General features: G+C 37.8%; 2 long non-coding RNA genes across 4 annotated transcripts in view; one reads left to right on the top strand and one right to left on the bottom strand.

The window, feature by feature from the left end:
- The window catches only part of LOC129059358 (uncharacterized), a 77,280-nt gene extending 60,558 nt beyond the window's left edge, over window positions 1–16,722 (bottom strand). The window contains exons 1-3 of one of the 2 annotated variants that reach the window (XR_008525184.2): window positions 15,084–15,253; window positions 10,905–11,052; window positions 8,761–8,870 (exon numbers count right to left, since the gene is read on the bottom strand). This is a non-coding gene — a long non-coding RNA (uncharacterized LOC129059358). Of the gene's footprint in view, window positions 1–8,760; window positions 8,871–10,904; window positions 11,053–15,083; window positions 15,254–15,743 lie in introns of those variants that run through there. The other variant, XR_008525183.1, reaches the window with a different exon arrangement.
- A 224-nt stretch (window positions 16,723–16,946) lies between these two features.
- Window positions 16,947–24,350, top strand: part of LOC129059357 (uncharacterized) — a 102,000-nt gene continuing 94,596 nt past the window's right edge. The window contains exon 1 of one of the 2 annotated variants that reach the window (XR_008525182.1): window positions 16,947–17,432. This is a non-coding gene — a long non-coding RNA (uncharacterized LOC129059357). The remainder of the gene's footprint in view (window positions 17,433–24,350) is intronic. The other variant, XR_008525181.2, reaches the window with a different exon arrangement.

Raw genomic sequence — 24,350 nt, 5'->3', positions numbered from 1 at the left:
CATCAGAAAAGGGCTTCAAACAGAAGAAGCCCCATTTAAAAGTGTATTTTGTCTTATTTATTTTTGAAAATCTTTGAATATTATTATTTCTTCCTTTTTTATAACTTTGTATAAATGTGTTTGTTTTCAATTGTGGTATCAGGGTATATGCATCCTGTGAAAAATAAAATTATTGTTCTCAGTTTTCCACTCCTCAACTCTGAGAAACAGTAATACACATATACACTGTTTCTGGGAAACAGCAACACACATATATGTATGTGTATGTGTGTGCTATATATATCGTACATATAATCTTCACCATGTAACATAACACTGCCCCAGTAGATGTGAAATATACATCACTGACAGACTCAGGCTGACACATTGAGCTAGGCCATGTGACATGATTTGACAAATCAAATAGTAGTGAATAAATGAGAACAAAGCCTTTAAATTTGCTTGGAGATTTTGTCTGCACACTTGTGCTTCTATTATTTGCTATTAAAAAACCACACCTTGGGTCATTTTTGGACGACAGAGAATGGGAAGACACCTGAAGTTTAACAATAGCTTGAAATTAAGCTGCTCTATCTCACCTGCAAAACCACAGGCCAAATGATTGTTTACTTTTGTAAGCCATTGAGATTTTATAAATTGTTAGTCACATATTATTATTGCACCAATATTTGACTAAGAGCCATGGATGGAATTTAAGTGGACAAATTGTGTTTAATCTGCACTGGTCTATGCAAGACACTTCTGTTGTTTTAGTCATTTATTTATATTCATTTATTTACTGTTTATTGTCTTTTTATTTTAGTTTGTTTATTTTTATTCCCAATTCCCTACAACCTAAAGACCACTATTCCTAGAGGTTTGATATATGTTCATTTATTTTATATATTTTAACAATAAATTTAATACTCTTTTGTATGTTTACAAATTAATTTTCATGTAAACTATTTTATATATCTTATTCCATTATTTGCTTTTTCCTCAGTACCACATATGAGTATACACACACACACACACATATATATTTATTCATATTGTTCTGTATATATCTGATATATTGCTTCAAACTGCTTTATAGTATCCTATAGTGTGCCCCCAGGATATTTTACATATTCTCCATCATCCATATGATAAATAGGACATTTACATGCAAATAATCACCTAAATTTTACCAGATCAAATGTTTTATATGTAAAATATTTTTCTTACTACAGGTAAGATAGTATGATTTTCTTGGTAGTATATTTTAATATTGTTTGTATGCTAAAATTTCCACATGCCTAACTTATTTTTCAGGAAAAGTGACATCTAAAGAAATATAGACAATGAACAATGTCCTGTGTGTTACATACCTTGATAAATAATAGGCCCTATCAGAGTAGAGTTAATTGCCTTCATTCAAGAGAAAGAACAGCAAGAAATAATCTGAAATTATTCATTGGTTAAAATGTTTAGTCTATTATTTTAAGTAGTCCTTGATACACAAAAATAAAATGACATTTATAAAACAATCCTTATATTTAAAAAGCATACTGTATTAGTCTGTTCTCACATTGCTATAAAGAGCTAATTGAGACTGGGTAATTTATTAAAAAAAAGAGGGGTCAGTTAATTGGCACCCAGTTCCAGGCAGTACAGAAAGCATGGCTGGGGAGGACTCAGAAAACTTAAAATCATGGTGGGAGATGAAGGGGAAGCAGGTGCATCCTACATGGCTGGGGCAGGAGGAAGAAGCACACATTTAAACAACAGTATCTCAGAACTCACTCACTGCCACAAGAAAGTGACAGGGGATTCACCCCCATGATCTAAAGTTAAACATTGGGGTTTACAATTTGACATGAGATTTGCATGGGGACACAAATTCAAACCATATTATTCTGCCCCGGCCCCTCCCAGATCTCATGTCTTTCTCACATTGCAAAATACAATCTTCCCTTCTAAACAGTCCCCCAAATTTTAACTCATTTCGGCATTAACTCAAAATCCCACAGTCCAAAGTCTCATCTGAGACATGGCAAGTCCGTTCTGCCTAGGAGCCTGTAACATCAATAACATCAAAAACAAGTTAGTTACTTCCAAGACACAATGGGGGTACAGGCATTGGGTAAATACACCCATTTCCAAAGGGAGAAATCTGCCAAAACAAAGAGGCTACAAGCCCCATGCAAGTCTGAAACCCAGCAGGGCAGTCATTAAACCTTGAAGCTCCAAAGTAATCTCCTTTGAATCCATGTCTTACATTCAGGCCTCAATGATGTAAGCAGTGGGCTCTCAAGGCTTTGTGTATCTCTATCCCTGTGGCTCTGCAGGGTACAGCCCCTTCAGCTATTTTCATGGGCTTGCATTCAGTGTATGTGGCTTTTCCAGGTGCACAATGCAAGCTTTCAATGGATCTACCATTCCAGGATCTGGAGGATGGTGGCTCTCTTCTCACAGATCCAACAGATGATGCCCCAGTGGGGATTCTGTGTGGGGACTCACACCCCACATATCCCCTCTGCACTGTCCCAGTTGAGGTTCCCCATGAGGGCTCCACTCCTTCAGCAGACTTCTGCCTGGACATCTAGGCATTCCCATACATCCTCTGAAATCTAGGTGGAGGCTTCCAAGGCTCAACTCTTGCCCTCTGTGCACACACAGGCTTAATATCAAATAGAAGTTGCCAAGGCTTAGGGCTTTCACACTCTGGAGCAGCAGTCTGAAATATATCTGGGGCCCTTTTATCCAAGGCTGAAGCTGGAGTGGCTGGCATGCAGGGAGTAGTGTCCCTAGGTTGCACAGGGCAGCAGGGCCCTGGGCCCAGCCCTTGAAACCATTCTTCCCTCCTAGGCCTCCAGGTTTGTGATGGGAGGGGCTACGCTGAAGGTCTCTGAAATGCCTTCAAGGCATTTTCCCCATTGTCTTGGCTATTAACATATGGGGCTCCTCTTTACTTTTGCAAATTTCTGCAACCAGCTAGAATTCCTCTCCAGAAAGTGGGTTTTTATTTTCTAACACATGGTCAGGCTGCAAATTTTCCAAACTTTTATCTTCTGTTTCCCTTCTAAATATACATTTCAGTTTCAGATCATCTCTTTGCTCAGGCATAGGAGCATACACTGTAAGAAGCAGCCAGGACATATCTTGAACTCTTTTCTGCTTAACAATTTCTTCTGCCAGATACCCTAAATCATCTCTTTCAAAATCAAAGTTCCACAGATCCCTAGGGCAGGGCCACAATGCCTTCAACTTCTTTGCTAAGGCATAACAAAAGTTACCTTTCCTCTCATTCCAAATAAGTTCCTCATTTCCAACTAAGACTGCCTCAAGCCTGGACTTCATTATTCATATTACTATCAGCATCTTGGTTACAACAGTTTAAAAAATCTCTAGGACGTTCCAAACTTTCCCTCATCTTCCTGTCTTCTTCTGATGCCTCCAAACTGTTCCAACCTCTGCCGATCATCTAATACCAAAGTCGCTTCCACATTTTCAGGTATCTTTATATAGCATGCTCCACTCCTCTGTACCAATTTTCTATATTAGTCCATTTTCAAATTGCTATAAAAAACTACCTGAGACTGGGTAATTTATAAAGGAAATAGGTTTAATTGGATTATGGTTATGCGGGCTTTACTGCAAGCATGGTTGGGAAGGACTCAGGAAACTTACAATCATGGTAGAAGGCAAAGGGGAAGCAGGCACATCCTACATGGCTGGAGCAGGAGGAAGAGGTGAAGGGGGAGGTGCTACACAGTTTTAAACAAACAGATATCATGAGAACTCACTCAGTATCATGAGAACTCACTCACTATCATGAGAACAGCAAGGGGAAAATCTGCCCCCATGATACAATCACCTCCCACCAGGCCCCTCCTCAAACACTGGGGGTAACAATTCTATATGAGATTTGGGCAGGGATACAAATCCTAACCATATCACATAACAATGTTATTTGCCTTTGTGCTTTCAGATGTTGCTTTATGTAAAACATAGTTTTGAGTTGTAATACCAAAGAAGGAAAAGCTTTGATTTTCTTTCCTACCACCAAATAGGTAAATCTTTTTTAGCTTGCTGAGTTCAAGTTTTGGCATAACTCTTACTAACACATCACAAACAATTTAGTTCAGTTTTGTCTTAGATTAATCACACTGTAATATTGATAACTATTAGTCTGACAAGAATGAGAGAAACAAAAGCTACCAAAATCCAGTATTATTGTCTAATAAAGTAGTATGAAGCATACAATGCTTATATGAAAGGGACTTATTGAAATTTCATGTTTTATTCCTAAATGCCTCAGAGGTTTTACATGAAGGAAAAGTTATCAAAAGTTATAAAAAATAAATCTCCTTAACTCCAGAAGTTATTGGTTGCACAACCTTATGTTTTATAATCAAGACTGGAAGAGCAAAGGCAAATTTAAAGGACACATTTCTAGGAGTTTTATTTAAATGATAATAGCACTTTTGAAGGATACTGCAACTAAGCAACCTTTTTTTTCTGTGAATGGGGTTTTCTTTTAAGTTGGAGTTAAGAAAATGTCACATTAAATATTTTAAATTTCTTATTTTGATCTTCATATTACATTGTTAGAGTTTTTACTATCCATCATTTTTATTTTGAATATTAACATGGTTAAAATTGTCATTTCCAGAAAAATAACCGAGAATGTTTAAGGTGAAGGCCAATGATGAATGTTACCATTAAAAATAAATTCCTATATGGGGCTTCTTTCAATTTCTATGTGTATAGAAAGATACCATAACCCAAAACAGCAGCAGTATTATGTACCATAAACATAGATACTTAGAAACATCTACACCACAGGCTGCTCTTCTAAAAGCTCAATTCTATAATGCGATATTTTTAGTAGGCAGAATTCTAATCCTGCACTTATGTTCACATATGAATCTCTGAAACCTGGGTACATGTTCCATTACAGGGCTAAAGAGACATTGTGAATGTGATTAAATTAAGACCTTGAGATGTGAAGTTTATCCTGGATTATCTGGATGCCCCAGTGTAATCACAAAGTTCTTAAAAGAGGTAGTCAGATGGTTCAGAGTCAGAGAAAGAGATGTGATGAAAGAAATAGAGGTCAGAGATGAAAGGCCATAAGCCAAGGAATGTAGGTGGCCTCTTCTGGAAAAGCCAAAGCAGAATGTTCCCTAAAGCATCCAGAAGGAACACAACACTGCCAATACCTAGATTTTAGGAGTTATGACCTACAGAAGTGTAAGATGAATAAATTTTTGTTGTTTTTAAGCCTTTATTTGGTGTTAATTTGTTAAAGTATATTTAGTATTTAAAAATGCCATCAAATGCCACTTTGGTGATATTGTTAAATACAAAAATGATACTGTATTTAAGAACAAGAATTTTGTATAAACATTAGGGCCAGATGTAAAAAAGACTTTAAATAAATATGATTTTTTATTCTAAAAGGTCTTAGTTCGGGAAATTCTATTAACTAGGTTGGAAGTCCTAATTTCTCCCCATTTATTTTTGTCTCAAGAGAGGTCTATATTTGTTCCTAGTTAGATTCTGTGGTAAGTTTTTACACTGCGGCTTTCTAGTTTTTTCCTATCAAGTGGTGATGTCTACTTCCCTATACAGTGAGTATTGTTTGGCTAACAGAAACGTGGTGGAACTCTGTCTTTGGCATAAAAAAAAACTTAGGTAAACATCATAGAGCCTTATGGAGCAGAGCTGAAGAATTGCAGCTAATACCAGCCTACATCAGTTGGTCTCAAGTCAACCCATCCAACAGACTGTTGACGCAAGAAGACACTTACCTGAAATCAGCCAACACTAGAACAATGATCTCCAACTAATCCTTCATTAAACTACCAACCTACAGAATCCTGAGTAAGACCATTATTATTTTAACACATAGAAATCAGTGGGTTTCTTACAGAGCAGTAACTAAATAATACATATGTATTGCCATAAAAAACACAGGCCTTTTTAGTGTTTGAGATTTAGACACCCAAGATTGCAGGTTGACTGAGAAAAGAGTGCAGCTCCCAAGGATAGCATAGTCCCAATACATACCACAGATGTGACCTTACAGTGCTGATTGACATGAAGCAGACATTTTTTTGTGAGAAAGCAGCTTTAGTATGATAAGCCTCTGAGATGTCAAGTATGTTTGTTGCACAATTTATCCCATCTTTAATTTTAAACGTGTAGACATAGGTATAGGTATAACTTATACTATGGCAAGAATGGCCAACATTTATCAAAACGTTACTATTTGTCAGGCATTATCCTAAGGCTTCCTTCACATGTTTTAAGTTTTTTTGTTGTTTCTTATTTTATTTATTTTTTTGAGATGGAGTCTCGCTCTGTTGCCCAGGCTGGAGTGCAGTGGTGTGATCTTGGCTCATTGCAACATCTACCTCCCAGGTTCAAGCAATTCTCCTGCCTCAGCCCCCTGAGTAGCCGGGATTACAGGCGCCTGCTACCAGGCCCAGTTAATTTTTGTATTTTTAGTAGAGATGGGGTTTCACAATTTTGACCAGGCTGGTCTTGAACTCCTGACCTGAGGTGATCCATCCGCCTCAGCCTCCCAAAGTGCTGTGATTACAGGCATAAGCCACTGTGCCTAGCCACATCTTTAGATTTTTTAGTGCTCTGAAATTTGAAATGTGTATCATTACTGTTTACACTTTAAAAGCAGGAACACTGAAGGACAAAATAATTAAGTATAATAAGATTTCATAGCTTATATTTTCCAGGGAAATACTGATGGGTAAAACATATTTCCATTAAACATACCACAACATTTGTCTCAAAAAATAAAACAAAATGAATAAACAAAACGGGATTGGCTTCTAATTTGTTTGCTTCTCATTGGCCCCATGAACAATAACAACACTCAAACTCTTTATATGACATTATTTACCAGCTTAATTTACTTATCTTTCTAACCCATGTTCCTTTTTCTCAACTTATGGCAGTTACTTGGAGCCTGCTGGGCTTCAATTAGATGACTAGACCTGTCATAGGTTGAAACATGTACTCCAAAAAGGTATGTTTATTTCCCAATCTCAGGTATGTGACCCTATTTGGGAATAGGGACATTGCAAATAAAAATAAGATGTAAGTTAAGAAGTTGTTTTAAGATTTAAGACTGACCCCAAATTTAATCTCTGGTGTTTCTATAAGAGACAAAGACATGCAGAGACAAACAATAATGCTATGTGAAAATGGAGGCAGAAATTAGCAATGTGTCTACTTGCCAAGGATTGCTGTCAATCACTAGGGCTAGGAGAGAGTTATGCAACAGATTCTCCCTTCAGAGACTCCAGCAGAAACCAACGTTCTTAGCACCTTCTAGCCTCTAGAACAGTGAAGGAATAAATTTTCGTTGTTGTAAGTTTGTGGTATTTTGTTACAGCAGTCCTAGGAAACTAATACAATACCTGTGACCCAAACTTTCCCATAAGCACTTTCATTCATCAAGCAATTTTCTTCTTCTCCTTCTCCTCCTCCTCCTCCTTCTTCTTCTTCTTCCTCTTCCTCTCCGCCCCTTCTCTTCCTCCTCCTTCTTCTTCTTCTTTTTTTTTTTTGAAATGGAGTTTCACTCTTGTTGCCCAGGCTGGAGTGCAATAGCACGACCTCGACTCACTGCAACGTCCGCCTCCCAGGTTCAAGTGATTCTCCTGCCTCAGCCTCCTGAGTAGCTGGGGTTACAGGCAACTGCCACCATGCCTGGCTAACTTTTTTGTATTTTTAGTAGAGACGCGATTTCACCATTTTGGCCAGGCTAGTCTCGAACTCCTGACCTCAGGTGATCCATCTGCCTCAGCCTCCCAAAGTGCTGAGATTATAGGTGTGAGCCACCACACCTGGCCAAGCAATTTTAATGGCTCCAGCTCTTGGACTAATTATTGCATTCGAGCACTATATTATACTAAAGGTTTTTTATTCAAATGTTACTTAAGTTCTTATACTTCATTTTTTACCTTCTGGGGATTCAAACCAGTCAGGTATTCTAATGCAACAAGTCTCTACATGTTTAGCCTATCTTTACTCTCTCATTTCTGTGTGAAAATTGGCCTTCCTCTTAGCCCCCAAGCTTATCTCTTGCTTATGATATTTCGTCGAATGCAGCCAATAGTAACCAACATGGCCTATAAAATGTGTTTTCCAACATTTATCCCAAAAGCTTTAGGTTCAGTAGACATATATGATACTTGCAAATTTATCCAAAAGTAAAAATACTATATATTTTTGATACAGGAGCTAAAAAGAAATTGTTTAGGCAGTTAGTGAGGGTAAGAGAGTCTTTGGCAAGGTTTCCCTTTTAAGAAAAAGCAGCTCCCAAATCATTGCTTTTCTAACAAAAACCAGCCTAAAAAATCAAGCTGCAGACATAAATAAGCAATCTGGAAGCTTGCACAGGTGAATGCTGGGAGCTGTGCCAATAGAAAAGGGCTACCTAGCAGCCAGGCACATCCAATATGGAAGCTCCATCTTCGCTTTTCTTTGTCTCCACGTGTGCAATAAGGGAACAGACAACATGGCATCTGCCAGGTAAAAAACACATCTACATAGTAAAAGATTATGGTGGGATGGCCAGCTTCTTGAGCACTACGTAAATGACACACCTGGTCCAACCAATCTTTTGTATCTTATGTAAATCAGACACTACCTCCTCAAGCTCATCTATAAAACCATTGGCATCTCGCCACAAATGCAGGAACCAGTACCCTTCTTCTGCACAAGGGAGCTTTCCTCTTTCTTTCGACTGTTAAACTTCTGGACACTCACCTATTATACTTTGGCTCATTCCTTGCATGTCTGTGTCCACAATTTCCTTGGTCAAACTTCAGGTATTCACCTCAGACAACACGGCCACTTCATTTTGTCACAGTATTGCACTAAAACAAACATTTTTACAAAACTCTTGTCAATAGAATATCAGTATTGCTAGTTATGGCCCTGCTAACTAAAATAGTGCTGAGAAGTATAGACATTTATATGCCCAGGCTGAAAAAAGAAATATTGGCGATCACAAGTAATGTCTACCAAAATATCTCTACATTAAGATATATTTGGTTAATGTTTCTGATTGATAGACAAAGCTTTGCAAAACTCAAAGAAAAATCATTAAAAATTCAGACCTGTAAAAAATCTGGTTATTTAGTGAATGAATTATGAGGTTTATTGATTTTTCAACATAGTCCAAACATTTGCTAGTATATATCATATATTGGATTTCTGCAATAGGTATTTTTTTATGACTACCTTTGTAGCAGGAAATAAAAACAGAGAATTAGTGTCATACTCAAATATACAAATCTGTGCAATTATTTCATTTCATGTATATATATATAACTATATAAGATATGTCTTATTTTAGTTCTTTGTGTGTATTTGTGATTTTCTGAATTTCTTGGAATAATGGGCAATTTTAAGCTGGTATTCAGGAGAAAGATTAGTCAAACACAATGGCATATAGTTCCAGATGTCTTGTCCCAAGGGGTGTTGGATCTGACTGCAGCACATAAGGAGCACAGCTAGGAGCTCTATGCATCATTTATGCTGGGTTATATTTACGAAGACCAGACTGAACTTCTGAATGATCATATTGAATAGAATTTCACGAATTTTCTAACATCTGCTCAAGGAAATTTGCATAGGTACCACATGTGATAACTAGCTGACAATGCTTCAGACTCTTTAGATTTTTTAAACTAGATTTTGTAAAATGTTCCCTAACCAGACTACCAGTCCTGCTTCAGCACTCTTTCACTCCAAAGGTAAATTCTTCTTTTTCTATTATTTCCAAGAACAGTAGAATTAGCTAGGAAGAAAAAAGTACTATAAAGTTACTTGAAGCTAAGAGAAACAGAAATCAAAGTTATATATATTTTAAAGAGGTTAGATACTATAAGTTCTAGTAAGACTTAGCAGAAAAAATATTTTGTGTGTTTTAATGACTAAGAAATATTTTATAACTTACTAAATTAAATATACTCATTTAGATGGATTAGAACCGTGTTGCTTAAAATATTAAAATAAAAATATGATTGGTGCAGATTGAATTTGGTGCCACTGTTTTCATAACAATGACATGAAATGTCACATTTTGTGAAAACATGACCTGCAACATTTTCAGTTTAGGTCTAATTATCTTACTGTGGGATATTTGGCAAAAAATAAAAAATAAAAAATAAAACCTACTTCAGATTAGAGAAACCAGTTTCTTATTTTATTGATTTTCTTACCACTTTGTTATGGTGAGGTGTAAAGTAGAAATAGACCTCCAAAGCTTGAATTATATTTATGTAGATTGTCTAAAATAGTCACACACCACATGCATGAACTTACAAATGTGAATAATTTGCCAGGAGGACTCTTTATTTTTATGATTCTTTCATAATCAGAATTATTTATTAAATTTATAAATATTTCAATATTTTATTTTGTGTTATTTTTATAAGATTTCTGAGAGCATATATAGTTTCATAAATGAAAAATAATGGACCAGCAGCAATGGAAGCATTTCATCTTCCAGCGCAAAAAATTATCTGTACTCAAAATCCTAATCAGTAACAATTTTTTTCTAACATCTAAATAGATTATCTCAATGGTATATAATAGAAAATAATATAAATGTATTTGGATTTACTATCTGTTAGATTTTTAAAAGATAAAGGTATGGTAACAGCTAATGTTCATATAAAACTCAGCATTTTAATGGAACACTTTCCCATATAAAGGACAAATCTACACATTATATGAACATTTTCAAAATTTGAGCCTTGGAATATAAAATTACAATGTTACACATTATAGTAATATTTTGTAAAGGTCATAAAAAGAACCCACACAATATTGTGTATATACAAAATTTCACATGAAAATGTGTGCTTATAAATGACTATAATTTACTTTAAAAAAATACCAACCTTTCAGGAATACACTGTGTATACAGGGAGCAGAGTATTAATACCCAAAATGTCCTGAGATATACTTCATATCCCATCCAGGATTTTAAACGCTAAGATCAACAGAATTGGTTTTATTCAACATGCTCAGCTTCCCAGAAACTTGTTTCTTTAAAAAAAAAAAAATGTGGTAAAATACACTTAACATAAAATGTATCTTCTTAGTCATTCTAAAGTCTAGAGTTCAGTAGTGTTTAGTATATTCACATTATTGTTGCAAGTAATCTCAAGAACTACTGCAGATGCCTCATATGTGTGGACTCACACGCTATTTTTCTTTCTGCAACTGGCTTACCTCCCTTAGAATAGTGTCCCCAAGTTTCATCTATGTTGTCAAATGTGTTAGAATGTCCTCTTTTAAGGCTGAATAATATTCCATTGTATGTGTATATCATATTTTATTCATTCTTACATCGATAGATCTTGGGTGGATTTTATATTTTGGTTACTGTGAATATTGCTGCTGTGAACACTGGTGTGTAAATATCACTTTGAGATCTTATTTTCAATTATGTTGCATGTATAACCAGAAGTAGAATTGCTGCATCATTTTGTTCTTCAATTTTTAATGTTTTGAAGAACTGTTTTTATAGTACCTGTACCAGTTTATATTATGGGCAAAAGTGCTCAAAGTTTCCAATTCTTTCACATCTTCATCAGCACTATTATTTTTTTCTTTTTTTGAGAGACAGTCTCCCTCTATTGCCCAGACTGGAGTGCAGTGATGCAATCTTGGCTCATTGCAACCTCCACCTCCTGGGTTCAAGCGATTCTCCTGCCTCAGCCTCCCGAGTAGCTGGGACAACAGGTGTGCACCACCACATCTGGCTAGTTTTTTTGTATTTTTAGTAGAGACAGGGTTTCACCATATTGGTCAGGCTGGTTTTGAACTCCTGACCTTGTGATCTGCCCGCTTCAGCCGCCCAAAGTGCTGGGATAACAGGCATGAGCCACTGTGCCTGGCCCACTTTTTTTTTTTTTTTTTTAAGAGTAGCTGTCCTAATAGGTGTGAGGTGGTAGTTCAATGTGCTTTTGATCTGTGGTTCCATAGTGATGAATTATGTCCAGCAGTTTTCTGTATGCTTGCATCTGGCCCCCATGCATTTACCGAATTTGGAAAATTTATCATTCTTGCCTTTAATCTCAGATATGTAATTGAAATTTTTTTTCTCTCTCTCACTCCTATATGGAGAACAGTTTTCAGCCTCCAACATACTTATTTTTTCATCCCACCAATATTTCTATATAGATGAGCTTGAATTTTCTCCGTATTAAAAACAGCTCATTTGAATGCAACATTTTGTTTTCTTCAGTTGTATGTTTATTATATAAAAAATTTAAAATCAGAAGTATTAGCAAAATTATTTTCTTCCTCAATAGAATTGTGTAGTTATGGCTTCAGATTTAGTGTTTATTTAATAATGTGATAATTGTTAATTTCCTCACCAAAGGCAAATTCCCTCATGCATCATAGAAATCTATGTCTACTCATCACCTACCATTTCTCCCAGAGATAATGTGACATAATTTTAGCTCTTTTTGGATTGAGCTTGGGCCTTTTGCCAAGTTTCTTCTTCTTCATTAATATTATCACAAACCCTCTCCTCAGAAAAGAACAATGCAATGATGCAATTTCTACTGGGAATTTGAATTATGCCATTCCTAATCACTTGTCTGTCTCCATCTCTCCTGGGGCTAATCAATAGAATATATATACATACACACACACATATGTGTGTGTGTATATATCTTATAACTTTAGCTTTTATTTTTATCTCTTGAAAATATTTTTGAAAAACTTAAAGACTTGAAAAAAATGTTTTACTGTTATGAGTTACCATAAAAAACTAAATTTTCAAATTTCTGAGTATACTTTTCCCCTTTCATCAATGTAGATTTTAAAAATGTTACTTTTTGTGTACCACATATGTCATTTTGTAACTTCATATTTGGAGACTATTTACTATTATCTCATACAAAATTATATTTGTGTAATATAATGTAATTATTTTTAGTCTTTTACATTTTATTTTATCATCATGAAAACATCTGCATTGGCAAAACATGTATTACTAATTTAGAAAAGCAAGTTTTGTAGACCTACATGATTCCTTCAAGATTTTTTTTGCATGTGTGTGTGTACATATATATAGAGAAACTTGCCAGTCAATAAAAGAGACCATGGCAAAACAAATATTTCAAATCAATCTTGTTTGTATGTGTGAGTGTACGTTAGTTTTTCCTAGATTGCACTGACATCATAATGCTGGTAATGAAATATACTTCCATATATATATATAAATCATAAAGAAAAAATAAACATAGGTAGAATTTGTACAACTGGATATCTCAGTTTAAAAAACATTACTCATTTCTGTTGTAGGGGTTTGTATATCTGTTTCTGTACATATGTATAAAAGTATGTATTGATATAATCCAAAATGACTTCCTTCACAATAGTAAGCTTTAGAACTACTGTATAGAAATTTTATTTATTTAGTTAGCTTATATATACTGAATATGATTAATGAAGCAAACAAAACAGAAAGAAACAACTACTGTGGATTAGAAATTTCTTATTAAAGTTAGAGTCACTAATAGACTCCCATGAGTACAATTAAATGTAAAAGAAGTCAGTTGTACATATATATATATATATATATATATATATATATATATATATATATATCCAAAGTGGTAGCTGATAGGTGAAGACTGGTTAGGAAAATAATGAAAGCTGGTTCTTTCAGAAATGCCACAGTAAGTAGCATGCATATTTCCCTACCAATCTCCTACAGAGTTAGCAGATTATTTGGGATGAAATATATCTTCTGTATTCCTAGCTGAAAATTAATGGAAAAATAAATCTGTAATCATCACATATTAACTTTAAAAAGCAAATAGTCTTAGTGCTATGCTAAATGAATGTTAGTATACAGAATTCGAATTTAATGTATTTTCAAAATTAGCTTGTCTGTGGTTTTCTACATAAAAAATATTAACAGAAATGACACAAATTATCATCAAATGATCTTGGTTTTAATTAATTTCAATGGTTCTCTATAAACATATGATTATAAATACACTGAACCATCATTATAAAATAATTTCTATACCATGAAGTACCATGAGGGTTAAGGATTAAATAATAGCCCCATTAAATGTATTAAGATTTAATATCTGTAATTCTCACTTTTGGTCTATTTATCATCTATCTTCTTGTTATTTTCTCAGTTCTTTCAAATAAGACTTTTGTTATGAATCAACTAAAATTCAATTGAATAATCACATCACATGCAATTATGTTTTATATATAACATAATAACATTTTAATATTAATTTGTTTGCAGCTAAATAATACACTTATTTATTGTCTGTATCAATAATTATGTTACAAGCTAGGGTTCAAGAAAAAAATTCAGCATTTCTTTTAAAAAAAAAATGTGTGAATATGAAGTTAGGTTTTCTCAGTCCCAGAGAAAACAATAGGAGGATTCCTTAAGAAAAAATTGTACTTATATTATTAATCTGACTCAAAAAATGTAAGCATGAATATGTAATCTATAAAAGGGTAGCACTGAGTAGTTTTCATGAATTTGAACTCCTAACAAAATCACCCCTAAAATTCATAATGCAAAAAAATAAAAGATGAATTCTAAGTCCTCAGCATAACCTGCTGCCAGTATTTGAAACAGCTGATCGCTTTATCCTTCTAGAAAAACTGCTTTTTCCTTGATTTTGGGGACATTTCCTTTTCAAATTTTTCACTTACTTCCCTGGTAAATACTTGTCAGAATTCTTTGCTGGATCCTGTTAATTTTCCCAACTGTTAAATGTCGTTGATTCCGTGGACACAGCACTTGTTCCCCTATTCCCTACCAAAGTTCTCACTAACTTCCTTTTAAAGTACCCCGGAAACTGACAGATTTGTAGCTTCAACCAGAAAATTCAGGCACATATTTACCACATTCTTATGATTTTTTTTTTCTGGATCCACAAAGATTGAAACTCGCCGCATGGCGGCACATTCGTTCACCATAACTGTGACTAAAATTGGTGACATTTTAATTTGCAGGCAATTACCTCTACAAACACCTCCGTTCATTAGAAATAAAAATTGAGATGTTCAAAGCATCTTACAGGCCAAAGAGCTAAGCCAGATCCTCAATCAAGCACTCAAGAGTTTTTGTTTGTTTGTTTTTCCCGAGAAAAACTCTGGAGGATGAAACAACTTTGAACATTTTCCCACTGAAGTCCTAGCGTTTTGGCGCTGACAGCGTTAACGTCTACACGGAAGCTGCCCCTCAGCCCTCCAGAAGGAAAGAGGACCCCTATGGGAGCCGCAGAGAAGCACCTAGAACCCTCGGGCCTGAGGGCCGGCTGGAGGCAGCACAGGGCTGGTAAGAACGAATATGACCTCGTGTTAAACTGGAAACGAGGAGGCGGGCAGACTATGGGTTGACAAGTCAGAACAGCTGCTCCCACAGCCACCAGAAGCAGTGGACTCTTCTGAACTGTGGGACCCAAGACGGCGGGGTGCGCAGCGGGCAGAGGACGGCAGGGGCACCTGCGCTGCCGCCCACCGCCCTGGAGGGCGCTTCAGGCCCCGATCCCAGGGCAGCAGAGGGTGCGACAAGGCGTCCCAGCAGCCGCGGCCCTGCAGATCCTTGGGGCGCCTGGCCGGCATCCCCGCCCCTGACCCGACGCCTTCTCTTTGTCCTGAAGGATGGACTGCAAAGCTGTGTCCGGCAATGTGGACGAAACTCAGAGTAAAGGGGGTTTCGGCAAGGGGAGACTCACCCGCCATCTCCGTAGGGAGGTTGCTGGGGCTGTGTCGGCGCAGCCCAGTCCCGGCCCCCTCCTCCTCCCAGAGGGCTTCCAGGTCTGTCCGAGGGTAGCTGGGACTCGAGAACTGGAGGCTCTGACTGGAACACTCCTGAACACACTCTGGCTCATCCCCAGCTAGGCTGGGACCCGGGCAGGCCGGCTTTCCCCGGGGTGTCTACACTAGGGTCTCCCAAGGCAGCGAGGCGTCCGGGCGCGCGCCAGGGTGGCAGGGCCGAGTCTCTGGAGGTGGCTGCTCTGAAGGCCGAATCTGGTCAGAAAATCGAGAGCACGGGAACCACTGCGTCCTTGCGGCCTCCTTTCTACGTGAACCTGGGGCAGAGAACACCCAGGCCTTGCTGTGGGTGCCCAACGCGCTGGGGCGCAGAGGCGAAGCCAGTCCAACCAGGGTGTCCAGTCAGGGGCGTGCTGAGGCCGAAGGCTCTAGAGATCGAGGGACACGGGGAACCCCTGAGGCCAGGTCTCCTTCTCGCTTCTGGGTCTGCACTCCGGGTCCGCAGTCCCTCAACCCACCAGGAGGCCAGAGATGCGGCTGTGATGGATCCAGGGAGCTGGGGCACAAACTCACCAAGATCAGGGAAGGTTCCTGAGGGCCCGCTGTCCCTCAGGACCTGAAGTTTGCCTGTTCAGGTTCAGGCCGTGTGTGTGTGGTGTGTGTGTGTGTGTGTGTCTATGTGTTTCAGAGGAAGTGGGAAAAGACGCTTTTACTATCACCTTAAAAACACCTAAGCCGGGCAGTGGCTCACGCCTGTAATCCCAGCACTTTGGGAGGCTGAGGCTGGTGGATCACCTGGGGTCAGGAGTCCGAGACCAGCATGACCAACTTGGGGAAGCCCGGTCTCTACTAAAAATACAAAATTAGCCAGGCGTCGGCGCACGCCTGTAATCTCAGCTACTTGGGAGGCCGAGGCAGGAGAATCCCTTGAACCCAGGAGGCGGAGGTTGCAGTGAGCCTAGATCGCGCCACTGCACTCCAGCCTGGGCAACAAGAGCGACGCTCCGCCTCAAAACAAAACAAACAAACAAATACCTGAACCCCTCCACCCCTTGGAGTGAGAAAATCCATTCTCCGCGTGCTTGCGTTGGAGAACACAGTGGCCCCCACCCCCTGCCCTGAGACCTCCACAGGGTCCTGATCCAGAACTTGACGCCCTGACGCCATCTCATCTCTCCCCACAGAACCCCTGTCAGCCTGCCGGGTGACGCAGTGCCCGCCCTCCGGCATCCGGGAAACCCAGCGTCCCAGCCGGCGCCTGCGCAGGTGCCACACTTCCTGGTCCTCTCGGGCTGCCTCTGAGGGTCTTGGCTCCGGCCGCCTCTGAGGGCCTTGGCTCTGGCCGGGGGCGCTGCAACGGGCGCTGCAACGGGCGCTGCAACGGGCGCAGCATTCTAGGGGTGGCGGGTGAAGGCCTACACCTTCCCCAGGACGGCCAGGTCCACCAGCACCTGCAACAGATGGAGAACTGCAGGGGCATCTTGAAGCTGTGGCTATCTTGAAGGTGTCGCCACTTGTTCTCACGAGCACCATTTTGATTCTCGTGCCCTGTGTGCATGGGTGGCCAGCGTTGCTGGTAGGGCTCCTGCACGCTCAGAGTGGCCTTGGCCAGGAAGTCCAGGGTTTCCGCAGGCAGAGTGGATGAACAGGTAAGTGAGGCTCCCTGTCACCTTCGTGAAGACCAGGACACAGTGCACATAGCTCATGAAACTGCCCCAGTGCCAGAAGTGCTAAGAATGGGAGTCTGCAAAGGCTGGCGTTTTATATTTGGTTCCTTTTCCAGGCCGACATAGTACAGAGTTCCATCAGCAAAAAGGTCAAGATCATGAGTATGCTCTGCCATGGGACAGGCAGCACAAAATGCCTTCCAAACCAGCAGTGTATTGGCCACCAGTAGCACCAGACGTGCATAGGTAGAGAAGCCCTTAGCATTCTGGGTCCTCCCAAAATCCTGGTACTGTGGCATGTATGGGAATACCCCTCCAAAGATCGTGGTCCCAGCAGCCCCCCAGGAAACCAGATGGTGCGGCAGGACAGAAACCAATCCAAGCCTTTTGCTTGCATGCCCAACATCTGTGCCACCCAGTAGGCAGACTGATATCCACCTTGCCTAAGCCTCTCACTCTCATGGGCTCCTGCACCTGCACATTGAGGGTTATCTCCACATTGCTGCAGCTATTCTGTGCAGTCCTCTACCAATGACTGTCCTGATCTGCCAGGGCGCTCTTCTCTGTCCCTCTGTCTGATGGAGAACCCCTTATGATTTTCTTAATAACTTTTTCCTCCCTCTAGCGTACTGTGCTGTAAGAATGCAGTATGTAAGGCTAGGCTCAGTGACTCATGCCTCTAATCCCAGCACTTTAAGGGGCCAACGTAGGAGGTTCACTTGAGCCCAGGAGTTCAAGACCAGCCTGGACAACATAGGGAGACCCCTTCTCTACAAAAATGAACAAACAAAAAATACAAAAATACAAAATTTAGTCAGGCATGGTGGCACAGGTTTGCAGTCCCACCTACTTGGGAGGCTGAGGCAGGAGGATTGCTTGAGCCTGGGATGTGGAAGCTTCAGTGAGCTGTGATCACTCCATTTGCACTCCAGCCTGGGCAATAGAGGAAGACCCTGTCTCAAAAAAAATACAGTATATAATACATATAATATACAAAATATGTGCTAATCAACTATCAACTGTTTATGTTATCATCAGTAAGGCTCTGGTCAGCAGTATGCTATTTGTAGTTAAAAGTTTTGGGCATCAAAAGTTATACATGGATTTAAAAATAATAAGGTCTCAGCCCCTAACTCCAGGGTTGTTCAGGAGTCAACTGTATATCCATCACTAAATGCTTTAATATTCCCAACTCCTTATTATCCATGAACAAATCTGACCACTGTTTACTGCATCCCTGGCAGACACTCTGGTTCAAGCAGCTATCTATCATCTCTTTCGTAGAATATTGACATAATCATCACCTAATTCCCTTGCTTCCACATTTGTTCTGCCTCACAAATCTAGTTTCTATTTCCCAGAGGGGTCATTTTTAAATATGTCAGATGTGGTCACCCCTCAGATCAGATTCATCCAATGGCTTCTGTCATATTCAGAGTAAGTCGAGAATCATTCCTAAAAAGCCATGTGTAATCTTGATGTTTTCCTTTCTGTCATCAACTCTGACACTACTGTTTTTCACTGTGTGTCATTTACTATGGAATTCCATTGGTTTCCAGCCTCAGATAACTTTTCCTTGTTCTTTATAATGACTGGGTGGGGAGAATTCAGACTTCAAATACACAATTGATGTGGGGAAATATTTTAAATACATACTAAGCTGCATGGTAGGGAAAGGATGAGGAGATATGCTCACTCTCTAAAATAGCTTCAGTCTTCATAATTTAGCACAGCAAAATGAAAAGTGAAACAAAGAGAAATAAATTTCTATAGAAGAACCTGTTGAATGTTAACATCCTCTTATATACTCATGAGAATATACACATGCACACACACAATTGAAAAAGCATTCATAAATTTCTATTTTCCAAGTGTATATCTGTGTGTGTGTGTGCATATTTAATTTTGCAAAATAAGGTTTTTCAGCAGTAGGATGTATCTCTTGTGAACCCTTCTAGATCTTATTTTTACCATGTTCTGTGAGCTGAACAGAACTGTCCTGTATGAACTATGACAAAGAGCAATTCGGTTGTAGAGTGGACATTCAATTGACCCTTGAACAATCAAAAGAGAGATAGCTGCCTCCACATTATTATCTCTGTCTCTGGATTCTGACAATTGCTCCATCTTCTCATCGCTCATGGTTAGCATTAGATATGGTTCATGGCTGTTAATATCCCCCCGTTATTAAAGGAGGTATTTTGTTCTCTTATGGGAAAAAGTTTTCATAAGATTTTATTTATCTCTTCCTTGAAGATTTCAAAGAGTATACCTGTAAAATCATCAGGTTTACTTTTTATATGTGTTTCGTTTGTATTTTTTTTTTCTCTTTTCTTGGATGGGAGAAAGCTTTTGACAACTGATTCAATGTCGATAATTAAATTTATAGAAATAGATTATTTCTTCTTGAGTCAGTTTTAATACCTTCTATTTTAAGATGTGTGGATTTTAAGATTTATTAGCAAATTTATTGACGTGTTTGTGTTTTATTAATAGTATATACTTTATCTATAATTATGTAGCTCTTTGAAAAATATGTTTTAAGTATTTCTTAAAAACCAAATACATTTCCAGAATATTTTAAGTTATTAACCTTTTTCATGACTAAGCAGCAATAAACAGACATGTTTGAAATTTTTACGTTTGTCTTTTAAGAATAAGTATTTATTACTCTATTATGGGAATAAGTTAAACTGCTTCACCAAACACATATAACTTATTTATACGGTATGCAGTAAAAAGCTGAAAAATTATATTTTACTAAGCAATACACAAATTCTTTAGGGAAAAAAATAAATGCCTGGGCATGTTGAGACATGTTTAGTGTTCTTTTATACTTTTAATAATGCATGTTGTTATGATAAAAGATTTTTATAAGTATTTTAAACATATATATTTATATCATATTACATAGCTATACAACTGTATGTGTGTGTGTGTGTTAGTATACATGCATATATTTTGAAGTTGTCTGAAAGGAATTTTAGAACATTTAAATGGCGGACCTTATCAATAGATTCTCATCTGGAGTGTCTTCCTAGTGAATCACAAGTTCAGACAAAATATTCTTAGTTGAGACTGAAACCATATTATAAGGTCACATGATTGGTTCCACAGATTTTATATCCTCTCAATTTCTTATATTATTTCTTAATTTCAATTTTTTAAAATTATTTCTTAATTTTTTGTATGCTGTTAGTTTTGGGTCAAAATGTGGTCTTTAAGAACATTGAGAATGTTTGTTACACTATTAAAATGTTATTTTGCTAAGATTTATTTATTTCTTATAATATTCCTAATGTTCACTAAGAATTTTAATAATTTTTCACACTGTTAAAATGCTGTGTTAAAATTTCTTTATTTTTACAAAATTTTATTAATTTATTACAAATGCATTTTTAATTTATGTATGTAATGCTTTGTTGTTGCCCTTTACACCCAAGTCCTGAAGACTCTTCATTACTTTTCTTCATTATTCACAACTTTTACATTTGTCCACTAAAATTATGATTATTAATTACTTACCAAAAAAAGAGTCTCCCATATTGTAATAAAAGCATTAGTATTGCTTTAAATATAACAAAACACATCAGTGGTGACTTATTATTTACAAGGATGTTTTTCATCATTATTTATTATTGTACATACCATGTCAACTAATTCAAGTTCAATGTAAGAATAAAGTACCATCATATTTTTCTTTAAAGACATCTTATCTTTTTTTTTATTATGATTATACGTTAAGTTCTGGGGTACACGTGCAGAACGTGCAGGTTTGTTACATAGGTATACACGTACCATGGTGGTTTGCTGCACCCATTAACCCGTCATCTACATTAGGTATTTCTCCTAATGTTATCCCTCCCCTAGCCCCCCACCCCCCGACAGGCCCCTGTGTGTGTGGTTCCCCTCCCTGTGTCCATGTGTTCTCATTGTTCAACTCCCACTTATGAGTGAGAACATGCAGTGTTTGGTTTACTGTTCTTGTGTTAGTTTGCTAAGAATGGTGGTTTCCAGCTTCATCCATATCCCTGCAAAGGACATGAACTGATCTTTTTTATGGCTGCATAGTATTCCATGGTGTATATGTGCCACATTATCTTTATCCAGTCGATCATTGATGGACATTTGGGTTGGTTCCAAGTCTTTGCTATTGTGAACAGTACCACAATAAACATATGTGTGCAAGTATCTTTATAGTAGCATGATTTATAATCCTTTGTGTATATACCCAGTAATGGGATTGCTGGGTCAAATGGTATTTCTAGTTCTAGGTCCTTGAGGAATCACCACACTATCTTCCACAATGGCTGAAGTAATTTACACTCCCACCAACAGTGTAAAAGTGTTCCTATTCCTCTATGTCTTCTCCAGCATCTGTTGTTTCCTGACTTTTTAATGACTGCCATTCTAACTGGCGTTAGATGATATCTCATTGTGGTTTTGATTTGCATTTCTCTAATGACCAGTGATGATGAGCTTTTTTCCATATGTTTGTTGGCTGCATAAATGTCTTATTCTTTAACATTTAGAATGCTGTACATGTTCTGGACTCATTCACAGTCTCCCTCCTTATATCCTGCTATTCTTTCCTTGAACTTAGTACCTGAATCTTTCTATTTCTCCTGAATATAATTTACCCTTTAGTCTGTATACACCTTCACACTTTATGCTGCCTCTATCTACCACGCTCTCCCTAGGCATAACATACTTGGCCCCTACTATTTATCTGCTCTGATTCTCTGTCTACATTGTTTTTTTGTTTTGTTTTATTTGTTTTGTTTTGTTTTGTTTTGTTTCAAAATCTAGAGTAAGTGTATCGGACCAGAGGTAAGACCAGAACAGAATGTGGCATGTAGGTTTCTGTTCTGAGCACCTAAATGGTGGATCACTGGATAGAAACTAAGGCTATATATATATATATATATATATATATATATGTATATATATATATATATAAGAGACCTCGAAGCTGTGGGATGAAATCATCGTTTAGGTGTCTATTTATTTAGAAATCAGAAGTATACTGAAAAGAAGTCTGAAATGGTTGCTCTAAAGCACTCCAGCGTTGAGCAGTTAGTTAAATTAGGAAGAGGCAAATTAAATTTGCTTCTTCTGATGACTGAAAATGTACAGCCAGCAATACAGAAGGGGTCTGGAGAGTACTGTTGTCGTGCAACTAATGAAAAATATTAAGAAATATAAAATGTGGTCAGCTGGGGTGAATAGTGATAAGATTTCTCATAAGGCAAAAACAGATAGCAGACTTAAGAATTTGGCAAAATAGAGTTATTAAACAGAATTAAAATAATTTTAGTGAAGTATTGGCTATAGTATTCCCAGATATAGCAGGATGAAATAGAAATGAGTATAGAATAAGTGGAGGTTGTTTTCTAACAACTGGAACATGAGTCAGTAGTTGCATAGTAATGAAAATAGTGAAAAATAGGCCAGACGCGGTGGCTCATGCCTGTAATCCCAGCACTTTGGGAGGCCAAGGTGGGCAAATCACAAGGTCAGAAGTTCGAGACCAACCTGGCCAACATGGTGAAACCCCATCTCTACTAAAAATACAAAAAATTAGCTGGGCATAGTGGCAGGTGCCTGTAATCCCAGCTACTCAGGAGGCTGAGGCAGGAGAATTGCTTGAACCCAGCAGGTGGAGTTTGCAGTGAGCCGAGATTGCACCACTGCACTCCAGCCTGGTTAACAGAGTGAGTCTCCGTCTCAAATAATAATAACAATAATAATAAATAAAAGAAAGAAAGAAAGAAAAAAGAAGAAAAGAGTGAAAATAGAGAAATAGTACACTGAGAAAAAACAGGGAACTGTTTTAGGGGTCTAGTTCTCCCATAAGTGGAAGGCAATGGGATAAATATTGACCCCGAATATGAGTCCCAGTTACAGTAAACTGGCAGTGGCTAGTTACATGAGTTGTCATCTCCTTTCTTAAAATGTACATTTTAGATAATTAAAGAAAATGTAAAATAACCCTCTAAGAAGGTGGACTTTCATTTTTAAGGAATAGGAAGAATTTTGGATAGTAAGAGGTATTATTGATTTGTTGTCATGATTTCCAAGTGGCAAGTTCACATATGTTATTTTCTGCAGATATATTATGAAATCCAGTTTGAAAAATCCAATAGAAATTTTGTGAGTCTAACAAGGATTGGAACTTGTCAATATACTGTGTGAATAATATCCCCTCAAAATTTATGTTCACCCAGAACCTCAGAATGTGACTTCATTTTGAAATAGAATCCTTGCAGAGGTTGTAAATTAAGATAAATTTATGTGGATTAGGTTGGGCTCTAAATATAATGACTAGTATTCTTATAAGAAGAGGGAGATTTGGATAGAAAGACCCACCTCGAGGGAATAAGGTCATGTGAAGATAAGTACAGAAATTGTAGTGAGGCAGAATTGTAGTGAATTCAAGAAATGCTAAGGATTGCCTTCAACCAAAAGAAACGAGGAGGAGGCAAGGGAAGATTCTTCCCTAGAGCCCTCAGAGAGAACACGGCTTTGCCAACACCTTGATTTCAGACTTGAATTATCCAGAAATGTGAGAGGATATATCTTTGTTGCTTTAAGCCCCCCAGTTTGTAGTACATTTTATGGCAGCCCTAGGAAATTAATATAATAAGTCAAGCACATAGGCAAGAGGCCAAAGAGCATGAAGCTGGGTTTGCTAGAGAATAATAATACCATTCCATAGATTTTCTAGCCTGAGCAAAGAAGAAACAGCATATGAAGGAAAATGTGAATCTTGAAAGGTGATAGGGCTGATGAATTCTGTGTTGAAATTAGGTAAAATTATTATTAAAGAGGGATATTAAAATAAAGGTAGAACAACAACTGAGGATGATTGTGGAAGAATGCTTGACATCCACATTTTTG

Source organism: Pongo abelii, chromosome 4, assembly GCF_028885655.2.
Source record: "Pongo abelii isolate AG06213 chromosome 4, NHGRI_mPonAbe1-v2.0_pri, whole genome shotgun sequence".
Classification (NCBI taxonomy): domain Eukaryota; kingdom Metazoa; phylum Chordata; class Mammalia; order Primates; family Hominidae; genus Pongo; species Pongo abelii.
This window is presented reverse-complemented; position numbering and strand designations above follow the sequence as displayed.